At 35.0% G+C, this 12806-nt stretch overlaps 1 protein-coding gene across 1 annotated transcript in view; it reads left to right on the forward strand.

Moving 5' to 3' along the window:
- NAALADL2 (N-acetylated alpha-linked acidic dipeptidase like 2) overlaps positions 1 to 12806 on the forward strand; it is a 1592461-nt gene that overhangs the window by 73724 nt on the left and 1505931 nt on the right. Inside the window, exon 2 of the mRNA XM_040249092.1 lies at positions 11761 to 11823. The gene's annotated coding sequence lies outside the window, so the exon portion shown is untranslated. The remainder of the gene's footprint in view (positions 1 to 11760; positions 11824 to 12806) is intronic.

Here is a 12806-nt window from a genome sequence, read left to right on the forward strand (position 1 = left end):
TTCAAAGACTAGAAGCCTGGTCAACTTTTTAAGAAACAGAATTAGCAGCCCTGATGTGATAAGTCTCTCTGTATTCTTTTCTTTTTTTCCCTCAAGATAAAGGCTCAGTGATTTGAACTATCCACAGTATGAAAAGCTCTGACATTACAAATGTATGTCAATTTACATGAGTCAACAAGTTCCCTCTCTGTGTGTCTCTGTTTGTGTCTGTCTGTCTCTATGTCTCTTTCTTAGACATAGTCACACACCCCACCCATGAGATAGGCATATCAAACCAAATATATGAAATGAGCATTTTATTAGAAGCAGAAATCCTGATTCAAACCAACACTTGGAGAGTATGCTCAGTATACAGATTTTCTTAAACATGGGAATAACATTTTCAAAGGAAGCAATTTTTTGGTAAGACTTTGAAACATAAGAGCATTATAAAGTTTCACCATTTAGACTGAGGGTAGCCCTTGGCAAAGTTGTTGAAATGAGTGAATGATGAGTAAGAAGGGTGGGTTTTTTTTTTTTGGCATGTGTGTCTGTGGGGGGTGGGGTCTACTTTGTCTTGGTATTAATAGAGTTAGTCGTTGAGTGGACTATTTTGTAGTCATATAACAGCAACCAGAAACTTAGAGATGATTAACTGAAACCAAGGGTAATCATCAGTTAAATTCATTACATCTGTAATTACAGGTTACACCTGTAACCTGCCTTCAGTGATCAAGCTCACTTTAATCATTGCTACGAAACTGTTGCATGTCCTTGAAGCTTCACAGAGCCTGAACAATACGTTTTGCCTGAGTTACTTTCTGGGAACTTGGAGTCAGCTGTATCTAATTGGAGCTAAAACTGGTTAGGACCACCAGTCCTCCAATGGGGCATGCACCAATGTCTGCTCGGTGACCTTTTGGTATCAGAGGGCTGAGAACTCAACCGTAACAATAATTAACTCACCTTTTTCTTATCTCTAATCACTTTTCCTTATGTTCCCTATGCCTCAGCTAGATCCCATAAATATCTAGGGTCCATTATCATCAGGGACGTGGATTAGAGATTTGTTCTTTCATCTCACTTGGCTGCTTTGTGAATAAACATGTTCTTTGCTGCAACAGTGTGTGGCTTGCTGCTCGTCAGGTAAATGGACCTGATTTGGTAATGTAACCTTGTTAAATGATGAGACTGATGTGTAACAAACTCTCATTTGTTTTATTAAAAGTGCTAAAACAATGACAGTACCAATGGAATAAACATAGAATATCCCATGAGGAAAATTTTTAAAATATTTTTTTAAATTAAAAAAATTTTAAACTGATTAATTGGAGGATAGTTCCTTTACAATGTTGTATTGATTTCTGTTGGTTTCTGCCATACAATAATGTGAATCAGTTATAACTATATTTATATATGTATATATCATCCTCTTGAGACAAGTTCTTATAGTCATAACTTATTCTGTCATTTCAGTATAATTTTGGCTTAATTCATATAAGTTTTCTGTAAAAGCAAAGGTTGATGATAGTCACCTAATGGAGTGTTCTGAAATTTTTGTCTACATCTCTTATACAAATGCACTTTGTTTAAGCTTTCCTGTAACAAAGATGTAATAGATGGTTTAAGTTTGAAAACTGAACCTAAGACAGATGACAACAATGGAGTGACAGGAAAAAGAACTGCTCTGTACCAGCTGGATGAACTGAAAATAGATGGAAGATAAATTTCTATCTCATGGGATTTGCTGCCTGCTGGAGTTAATCCCATTAACCCACCTGAGGCTTTACACTGCCTCATCTGTGGAGAAGTGTCTTTTTCCTTATTTATGACTTTGCTATTCATATATTTGCCAGGTCATTGCCAACTTGTGCTTAAATATGAAAATCTAATTATATATCTTACTATTTTAGCAACCACAATCATATTGTTCTGTAACATTACTTTTTCTTCCTTTTAAGATTGAGTTCATGAACAAAGTAGAAAGAATCCAATAGCTACATTATTCTCTTTCTTTTGAGGTATAAGTGATATACGCTAATTGCTATAACATTTTAATAGTTTCAGGTGTACATTTTAATGATTTGTTATTGTATATATTGCAAAATTATCACCACAGTAAGTCAACATTTGTTCACCATGCATATTGGCAAGCATTTTTTTCTTGTGAGAAAGTTTTTTTCTTGTGAGAACTTTCAAGGTCTACTGTCCTAGCTACTTTCAAATATGCAATACAGTATTATTTACCATAGTCACCATGTTGTGCATCTCTTCCCTATGACCTAGTAATTTTATAATTGAAATTTTGAACCTTTTAACCCTGTTACTCACTCCTCCTGACCACTGCACCTCGGGCAACCACCAACTTGTTCACTATATCCGTGTGCTTGTTTTTTTTTGTTTGTTTGTTTTAGTGTTTTGTTTTTAGATTCCACATATAAGTGAGATCATGTGGTATCTGTCTTTCTCTTTCTGACTTATTTCAGTTAGCATAATATCTTTAAGGTCTGTCTATGTTGTTGCAAATGGCAACACTGTTGTGTGGCAACAAATCACACTCAATTTTTTTTGGGGGGGGGTCTGAAAAATATTCTAGTGTGTGTGGCACATTTTAATATTTGTTTATCTCTTACTGCACACTTAAGTTGTTTCCTTATCTTGGCTATTATAAACAGTGCTGGAATGAACATGAGAGTGCATATATATCTTTAGCTTTAGTATTTTTATTGTCTTGGCATAAATGCCCAAGAGGAATTGCTGGCTAATATGGTAGATCTTTTTTAAAATTTTTGTGTTGCTTTTATTCAGTTTTCCAATTTATATTCTAACTGACAGAGCACAAATATTTGTTCTCCTTTTCCTATATCCACACTTATTTCTTGTCTTTTTGGTTATAACCATTCTATTAATAACAGGTGTGAAATCATAGCTCATGGAAATTTTTCTTTCCATTTCCCTGATAGTTAGTTATGTTGAGCATCTTTTCATGTGCCTTTGGCCATTTTTATGTCTTCTTTGGAAAAATATCTATTCAGACAATTCTCTTGAGAGAAAATTATAAAAGAATTTTTTATGAATATAGGTATTCTCTTTCTTCCTGTATCGTCCATATCTATCTCTTTTTCCCCTCCTTTGAATTAAGAAAAGCTGCTTGAAATATTATCTGTTTTTTTATGATTATTCCCAGTGTTACATAATTAATAGCATCATATGTTAAAAACTTTACTGGAGTATGATTTGACTACATTAAAACACAGTTGCCACCACCTCCTCATTTAACGATGAGTACATCAGATGGCATCCTAATGCTATCTTTGGTGTATCAAAGAACATATAGACAGTTCTAAAATGATGATATTTTTATGGTACTTTGGGAAAAGTGGATGAAATGGTTTGAAATAAGTGGATGATGATAAGAGAGGGTGTTCAGCCTTCTTGACACTGTGAGGCTATCCCTCAGGAAGGGATAGCCATAGACAAGGTAGGAAGCTATGTGGATTGAAATAATGTATTAACAGTTGTGTACATGTAATATCTTCAGATGAAAGTGAAAAAAAATCAATTTTATAGAGAGTTTATCTTTATGACTAACCACAACTGAGATTTTTTTTTTTCTAATAAGGTTTAGCACATGGTAGATAATCAATAAATTTTGAGAAGCCGGAAGTTATATAGACAGGCCATTCAAATGATTGGATACATTTTTGACTTTTAATATATTGTTTGATACTTACATTTAAAAAAGAACAAAACCCTGAATGATAATAGTAGCTACCATTTTGAGGGCATGCACTATTTTTTCAAGTCCTCATGAGCTCATTTAATCTTCATAACATCCTTGGAAAACAATCTGGGTTCTTATCCTCATTTTATGTCAGAGGATTTTGTTTCAGAAATTTTAAGCAAGTAATCAAAAAACTACCTGGGAGGTAGTGGAGCAGGAATTTAAACAGACTGATCTGATTCCAAGCTGAAATAAATGTGTTTGTCATGTTTGTAAGGAGGCTTACTGACCTGTAACATTTGTTGAATAAGTGATATTTGGATTTCGTCTCTCGCTTTCTACCACTTTTGGCTTGTATGTCTCAGCATTCACCTCCATCTCTTATTTCATCATCCTCTTTGTCAGTGGTGATATTTCTCAGACAGAATGTAGGGTATACTCACTGTGCCAGGAGACTAGCCTTCCTGTGCAGGCACTGAATCAAGGCCTTAACCTCATTAGCACTGGGAACCTAGAACTCCTGCTTTCAAATCCTTACTCTGCTTCTTAGAAGCCCTGTGATTTTGTACAAGCACAGTTTCTTCATCATTGTATGATAAGAGTAGTAATAGTACCTGCATGATTATATGCTTGAGTATTAAATGATTTAATAAATGTAAAACATGACATACTGCCTGACATACAGTAATTAATCAATATTTATTAACTACTAGTCACTTTTCATAACTTTTCTAAAGGATAAAATATTAAGGAGAAGTAAATTTTAATGTGACGTTTTAAAATAGCTAACTCGTGTTTAGTGATTGCATTTTGTAACACTGAAATTTCTCTTAGTCTTTTATTACTGAAATAACTGAGAAGCACATAACAAAGCATTTCTGTTCAGAATTTTGAATGTGTTGTGAAATATTCCATGATGGAGGATGGAGTGAAAGGAAGTTGTCATGATGCTTCAGGGTACTTGTACTTAATAATTGTGTCCTATGCTATTTTCTTTTGTAGTTAAATATTGATTTCTAGGGAAGCAGTTGAAAATTGGTTACAACTGAGTGATAAAAAAGGTCTTTTACTGTTACCTAAAAATACAATTCAGCTTTTAATTATCAAATTTGATGTGCAAACTCTTTGGTCACAGCTATCTCTGTTGTCAAGGAAATTCAATGACAGAAACTTAGGAAGAGATTTATCTGGTTGGCAGGTTCTAAAGAATCCATCCTAATGTGGGGAGAAATTTGCATGGATATTGTAGAACAATGGTTAGCAAAAACATGTATCCTATTTCATTGAAATTACATTCAAGTATAAGTATTTTGGGTGTTCTGGGAATTGAGGGTATATCTACAAAAACATTCTACTTGGCCTCCATCCTTTTCATGCCTTCTATTTCATATTGAAAATGGGATGCATAACTTCTCAATGATGAACTTGACTGGGAATTGTCAAGTTATGCCCCCCAAGCCAACTCTGGTTCTCAACTCCAGCTGTTTTCAAAAAAAAAGTTTTATTGGAACATATGCAACCATGCAAATTTGTTTACATACTATGACTTCACCAGGCCACCAGGCTCTTCCCTGGTGGCTCAGATAGTAAGGCATCTGCCTACAGTGCAGGAGACCCGGGTTCAATCCCTGGGTTGGGAAGATCTCCTGGAGAAGGAAATGGCAACCCACTCCAGTATTCTTGCCTGGAAAATCCCTTGGATGGAGGAACCTGGTAGGCTACAGTCCCATGGGGTCCCAAAGAGTTGGACATGACTGAGCGACTTCACTTTCACTTTCTTTTTACTTCACCTTGCAGCATAAAACTGAATAGTCACAACAGAGACCATATATTCAGCAAAGCCAAGAATATTTATGATCTGGACCTTTACAGGAAAAAACATTTGCTAATCTCTAAAGCAGATAGATTTAAGTACACCCATGAGACCTTATTCCAACTTGATATTTCATACTTTCTCTTCAGAGAAGATTACCTCTCCTCACTAGGTTTTCTGAAGAGCATCAAAAGTATGGGTTAAATATGACTACTGTTTCATGTGTTAATCTTTTACTTTCCTTTAGATTATAAACACTTATAGCATGCTTAGATTTATAGAAATAGCCTTATATAAATTACAAATTATCACAAACATAGAAAATGTGACTATTAAAATATTGAATAGTACAACTGATTCATCTCTTGAATGATCACCTTATTTTGTGAAATGACAAATTTGTTGAAGTAATTGAAATTAAGCACGTTGACTTATTGTTCATGAGACTTGAAAAAAAGACAAGACTATGGGTATTAAAAAGCTTTAAAACAAACAGGCTATCATGAAATTATTAATTTCCATTAGTGTCATTAGAGATCTATTTATTGATATTTGAGTTTATTTAGCTTTTTTTGGGTACATGGTATGTTTCTTAACATTCTTCCCCAATTTTCATCACATTCTCTCTCACTTTTGCTCATTGAGTTCTAGCCTTTTTAGTCATTTCCATGACTTTTGGTATATTTTTTGGATTATTTTAGTGTACTCTTAGAGTCCAAAATTGAGATCAGCTGTCAAAAAGTACTCTGATAGCTGCAAGAGTGATAGTGGGATTAATCTCTAAGCATCTTCTTATAAAGAGGTGCAGTCAATCATCATTATCATCAGCAAATAAAATCCATGTAAAAGCCACCTCCCTAAAGTCTCCTTTCTCTTTTTTAAAGTAAATTCAAATAAATACTGTTAGTGCTAGGAGAAGAATCCAGTGAGAGTATTCTCTGTAAGGATTTTAGAACTTCCTATAGTGCATTTGCAGGTGAGGATAGTTTACCTGCTCTGGGGAGATGATGCTGATTATTTAAAAAGTCAGAGATAAAATAAGAGACCACTAAACAAAATGACTTATTTGCTTTTTGGTAAACTTGATTCTGTTTTGTAACCTTTGAAACATGGATTTTATGGGTGACAGTATTAAAATTTACACTCCCTCTAGACTGTGTTAATCATTATTGCTCTGCTGGGCTTTAGGATTACCTGTCTGCATTGCAATACACCTTCCTTAATATTTACAATTGAAATACCAATGGTTATTAAGACAGCTCATATATTTCTATGAATGAAGTGGAAGTTACAAGAAATAAAGACTTGCTGTCAGAAATAAACTTCAAAATATTAAATTCCTCCTAAAAATCTGTAGAACTTTTTAAGACCAATGTTGATTTTTATACTTCTGAAATAAAATATCCAATCCTAATGGTTGTATATCTGATACCAGTGGTTGTATTTTAGTGCTTCAAAAGATAAATGAATTCATTATCTAAGGATAGTTATGGTATAAATAAAAACAACAAACAATAGGTGCTTCATTTATAATTTAGTTCAGTGCACCAGGCATTTATTAAGCCTTTACTTTGTGAAAGTCCCTGCAGAGATGATGTCAGGTACTTATCTTTGGAGGAGGAGGACTGAAGATAGACACAAGCACCTATGATACTTTAAACCATGCAGTTATATTGCTATAACTTTAGAAGCTCCCATCTTTTGCAGAGAGCAAAAGATACCAGAAATGGATCTTGGAGCTCCCAGATGACATTCAGAAAAATATTCTACACTTTTGGGAATATTTCTTACTCTTATTATCTAGTAGCAGTTGTCAAGGAACTGTGTTAAGACCAGGGCTTGAGGGGTGGAAGCTATCCTGTATCTTCTACAAAGCAGTAAGTGATGTGGAGATACAAATTTGACCTTGAACTAAAGTCATCCATGAGATTTTCAGCTCTGCCAAATTCTTAGCATTATTGAGACATTGGTCTTGTTCATATTTTTGGTAGGGACTTCCCTGGTAGCTCAGTGGTAAAGAATTGACCTGCCAATGCTGGGGACACAGATTCTATATGTGATCTGAGAAGATCCCACATGCTGTGGAGCAACTAAGCTCATATTCCACAACCACTGAGCCTGCCCTCTAGAGCATGGGAGCTGCATACCTAAAGCCTATGTTCTGCAATGAGAGAAGCCACCGCAAGTAGAATCCTGAGCACCTTAACAAAAAGTGGCTTTTGTTTGCCACAACTAGAGAAAGTCTGTGCAAAACAGAGACCTAGCACAGCCAAGATTAAATAAAAATAAAAATAATAGAAAAATATTTTGGGTAGAAAAGGAAATTTGCATACAGAGCTTGCTTAAATTGGGGAGTTAGCAGGGACAAAGACTCATTTGGAAAAGACTGATGCTGGGAGGGATTGGGGGCAGGAGGAGAAGGGGATGACAGAGGATAAGATGGCTGGATGGCATCACTGACTCAATGGAAGTGAGTCTGAGTGAACTCCGGGAGTTGGTGATGGACAGGGAGGCCTGGCGTGCTGCGATTCATGGGTTCGCAAAGAGTTGGACACTGCTGAGGGACTGAACTGAACTGAACTGAGGGACAGAGACTTTTTTGGAGGAGCTCACCCACTGGAATCAAATTCATTTATTGATTTCTGTTATGATTCAAAGAGTGAAAGGCAGCATTGATCTCAGGAGCTCATAGAATAGTGAGGGAGATAAAATATACATTGAGGTTTTCCAAGCTACTGAGGGAAAATTGGCTTGAGTAACTGTTTTACACTCAAATCTCTTCTGGGGAAGGGAATGTTCTCAGAGTTTCTGCCTTTTTTCCAGCACTCTTTTTCTGCTTCGTGGAACCCACTTTGTTTCAGCCTTTTACATTCACTTGGTCCTGCACCAAAATTATATCCCCTATTGGCTTTCACAATAAATCCATCATGTTAAACTTGCCATGACAGTTTGTACATTACAGATTTGGTGGGTTGTGTAGGAAGAGATCACATTATCATGGAGCCCCCCAGCAGCTCCACTTCCTATTTTCCCTGTGTGATCATCTCTGCTGGCTCCCAAAATCTAAGACTCCTAATACATGATACTGTCTTCTTTATCTACCAAATACCACCTGCTGAGGGTAGTCTAATATTTTCCCCCCTTTCCACAAAAGTTCCGGTGATTTTCTTTTATTTTCGCTAAATATTATAGAAATTGCAGATGGGATGGAGAGAGAGAAAGCAACCAAAAAGAACTTAGAGAGTTTGGAAGAAATCAGGTTTTAAAGTGGCAGACTGGAGCATGGTGATACAATACAGCCTGTGCCACTTTAAATCTCCATTGTAGATCTTGAAACAAATTCCTTTTAATCTCATTGCAACTGTGTGGTTGATAGTAAAGTGTCTTTCCAAAGTATTCCCAGTATTCTCTGAAGTTAGGAAATAACTGCTCTGGTACAAGGATAAAATTATAAAATATGGACCTTTGATAGTAAGATCTACTACTTGAAAGAAATGCAAGTTATGCATAGAATCTATTACAAGGAGAAGCACAATTATTAGGAAATGATGGGGGGTTATTGTGATTAGATATTAAAAATACTCATATTCTTTAAGCACCAGATCATTGGAAACAATTTAAAAAAGCAAATACCTGTGTATATTTATATATATGATGTGGAAAATATATTTAATATTGTACATTGTGTGTATATAAAGATTAGAACAAGCTAGTAATGCTGAAAAATATTTGACAGGATCCATATTAAATTTCTTATGTATATTACAACACAATGTTTCTTAGTAAAAATAAGTGCTATAAAGCCACTTCAATAAAACTGACACTATTTAGTTTTTAAGAAAAATGGATATTTTTCATCAGTTGGTTTAGTTCATAAAGGATTTAAAAGTATAAACAAAGACATCTTTGAGCTAAACTTAAGCTTGGGATATAGATTTTTTTCCTATTTAATATTTTTTGGGATGCTGTGTAAAAATAAAAGTACTTTGATGCTATTTGAATTTATTTTACATAATAATTCCAGAAGTTGGACAAATTAATTCAGCAGCTGAATGACATTGTCGCAGAATCTGTTTCTACCCTTCTCCTCTGCCATTCTCAAGATGTTAGCTATGTCCTAATATTAACTTTCTTCATGCTTTCAAGATGACTAAAGTGGTTCTAGGAATCATATCCATATGGAACAGCAGGAAAAAAAATTTGTTAGGAGGGTGGAGAACTTTGCTTGAAGTCCCAAAATACCTTTCCTCCCATCTTGTTGACTAGAGATGGGTAACCTATATACCCTTAAATCAGTTCCTGGCAAAGGACATGGGTTCGCTATGATTGGCTGAGTCTAATCAGAGATGTCTTGAACCGGGGCATAATCAACCTCCTCAGAGCTGTTTGGGAAAGAAAATATAGACACCTAAGATGAATCAGGGCTCTGAAAAAGAGAAAGCAGTGGGTAGGAAGCCAGTAGTATCTGTGGGAGAAATAGAGCATCAGCATTTAGGCTGGTGCTTATAAACTCTAGCTGCACATTGGAATTACCTGGAAAGCCTTTAAAAAAATATGTTGATTTACTTGCGTTGGGTTGCACATAGATATTAACATTTTACAAAAATGTTCCTGGTAATTTTAATGTATAGCTAAGTTTGAGAACCACTGCACTAGGTAATTGAGGATAGAATAAGGAAACAATAAACCTTCATGAGTCTGCATACGTTTAGCTGCTCGAGCAGTTTTCCATCTCTACTGAGCAGTACCTGAAGTTACCAGCGACCATCAGAGTAAGGTTACCAACACAAATCTTAGACCACAGTTAGTTAATCTGCCTACCTGAGATGATGTTCACTGCCATGGTCAGTGAACATTTTCTGAGAATGCATGATGTTTGGGTACTTAAATACCCAGACAGCCTTCATAGGCAAGCTGAGATGGTGTTTTATGTAAAGGTAGGAACATTAGTTCCATTTTTGTGATGAGAGAGCTGAGTTTCACAGAGGGAAAAGACAGAACTAAAGGTTTTATCTTAGAATTCTTACAGCCAGGGTTTCCTCCTTCCACTTATTTATTGGTGCTACTTTTGTTGTTATATTTGAGAAAGATGTTATTTGTTCTGGTCAAAGTAAAACCTTGTAATTGTAATAAATATTGTTTATTAACATATTATGAGCCAAGAACTTGTGCTAGGTGCTTTATTCCTGCCCCAACATTTATTTAATCATTATAGAAATCGCATGCAGTAAATAGTACCAACTCTACTTCATAGAAAAGCAAATTGGAACCCAGAAAGTTTGTTACTTCTCTGAGGTTTCTTATTTAGTTCATTTCTCTGTGATCTAGAATTTGAACCCATAATGCAGTGAAATGCCAAAATGTTTTTGCTATGCACAAAGATTTGATTTTGTGCAGCTTATCAGTTCAGTAAATATCTACTGGTTGACTAATAGGTGATAGATGCTGGGCTACCCTGGGTTAGACTGTATTTTCCTTGCACAGTATAATTTACATTTTTTAAAGAAATGGGTTGAGGACAGTTACTTTGCACCAAACACTCAATATATAATCAAAGGAAAATTGAATGAATACATGAAGTGGAATCTTTAGACTGCTTAATTTGGAGGTGCTCAAATTTTTAAGAGTAGTGAAACTGCCTTGGCAATAATTTCCTTTTCCAGAGGAACTTGTTAAAACATACAAAGTAAAGTCTTTAAAGATATATCTTATATGGTACTCTGTGATATTTTCAAACAAATATTGAGTTACTGGAAAGTGTGTCTTGAGTTTTTCAATCATACACCATATTACTGTTTTTGATAAAATAGTACTCTTTTAATAAAAGACATATTGGTCTGTATGGCTGACATTTATTTACATACTTGCTTTAGAATGTTTTCTTCTAATTGAAAGATAAGAGGAAAATAAACTGAGCAATGGCTATTAAGGACTGACTGGTTTAGTTTTCACAGAGATAACATTTTACAAATTACTGAGTTATGATATTGAAAATGAAGGGCAGGCTCCTTGTTGGGAAAAGTGTTAGAATAGCCCTAATGCAGAATCTCATTAAAGCAACTGTCAAGATTCCTGTATTTTACCATCACCTCCCCTCTTCTGTAAGAAGCAACAGTCGTTTTGAGGGAGTGTACTGCCAAAGAGGCATTTACAAATAAATGAAAAATGTCACAATTGATTTCACTCTTCCAGAATACTGTGTGTCAGCTTTGTCATAAACTGTCTTTGTTGCTCTCTGTTTTAGATCTCCCAGCTGGACACTGCAAATAGCTCTTGATGGTTTAGGGCCTCTTTCACTTGACCTCAGGTAAACCCTCTATTGGTGACATTTTATAAATATTTGTAAAATGGTTTTAGGACTTGAGAGTATAAAAACCTTTTTTTATCTCTTTTTCTCTGTAACGGCTGTTTTTGTCAAAAAGCATTTCAATGTCAATATTGTTTACTTGCATTTTTGGACGTTGGAATTATTCTATTCCCTATGGAGTATCGTAAAATTATGTGACTATAATTCACATTCTCTTTCCTAATGCAATAATTTATTATTATCATGCTCAATGTAAGAATAATGCCAATAACAATTACTTGGAAAAAAGACACATGATTATGCTTTTCCTATATCTTGAAATAGATGTCCAAATTTTTATCCCTCTTTCTTTATAATATTATCTTGGATACATGTCTTTCAAATGACTTATATATAACATTGTTGATACACATTCTTTATTGCCCTCACCATAAACTGGTCCATTGGTACTACTGCTGTCATGCTGACATTAGTGAGGACTTACTCTGAGCCATGCTGTACACTATGTACAGCTGAACACTATGCTGTACAATTATATGTTTAGTTTATATAAATGTATCACACTGATTTTTGAATCCTAAGTTAATATGGATTTGAAAAAACAGAAACTAATTAGAAATTGCTAGCAGTTGTTATTTTCATTGTGGATATTAAAGAAAAGTAAATATATTATTATCCTTTAAGAGATTTTAATCAGTATATTTAGTTATACATCATGGATCATTTGGGATTATTTAGCTTTCTACCTCTGGAGGAGGAAATAGCAACTTATTTCAGTAGTCTTGCCTGGAAAAAGCCCATGACCAAGGAGCCTGGTGAGCTACAGTCCATGGGGTTGCAAAGAGTCAGATATGACTGAGCATGTATGCATGCACGCTTGTAGCTTTCTACTTGAAAGTTAATGGAATGGATCATTTAGCACTATTCTGTTTCTCTTGTAAAACAGAAGTTAAAGCAATTCACTCATTCATGCAACAAATATT

This window comes from Oryx dammah, unplaced genomic scaffold (assembly GCF_014754425.2).
Source record: "Oryx dammah isolate SB20612 unplaced genomic scaffold, SCBI_Odam_1.1 HiC_scaffold_2, whole genome shotgun sequence".
Classification (NCBI taxonomy): domain Eukaryota; kingdom Metazoa; phylum Chordata; class Mammalia; order Artiodactyla; family Bovidae; genus Oryx; species Oryx dammah.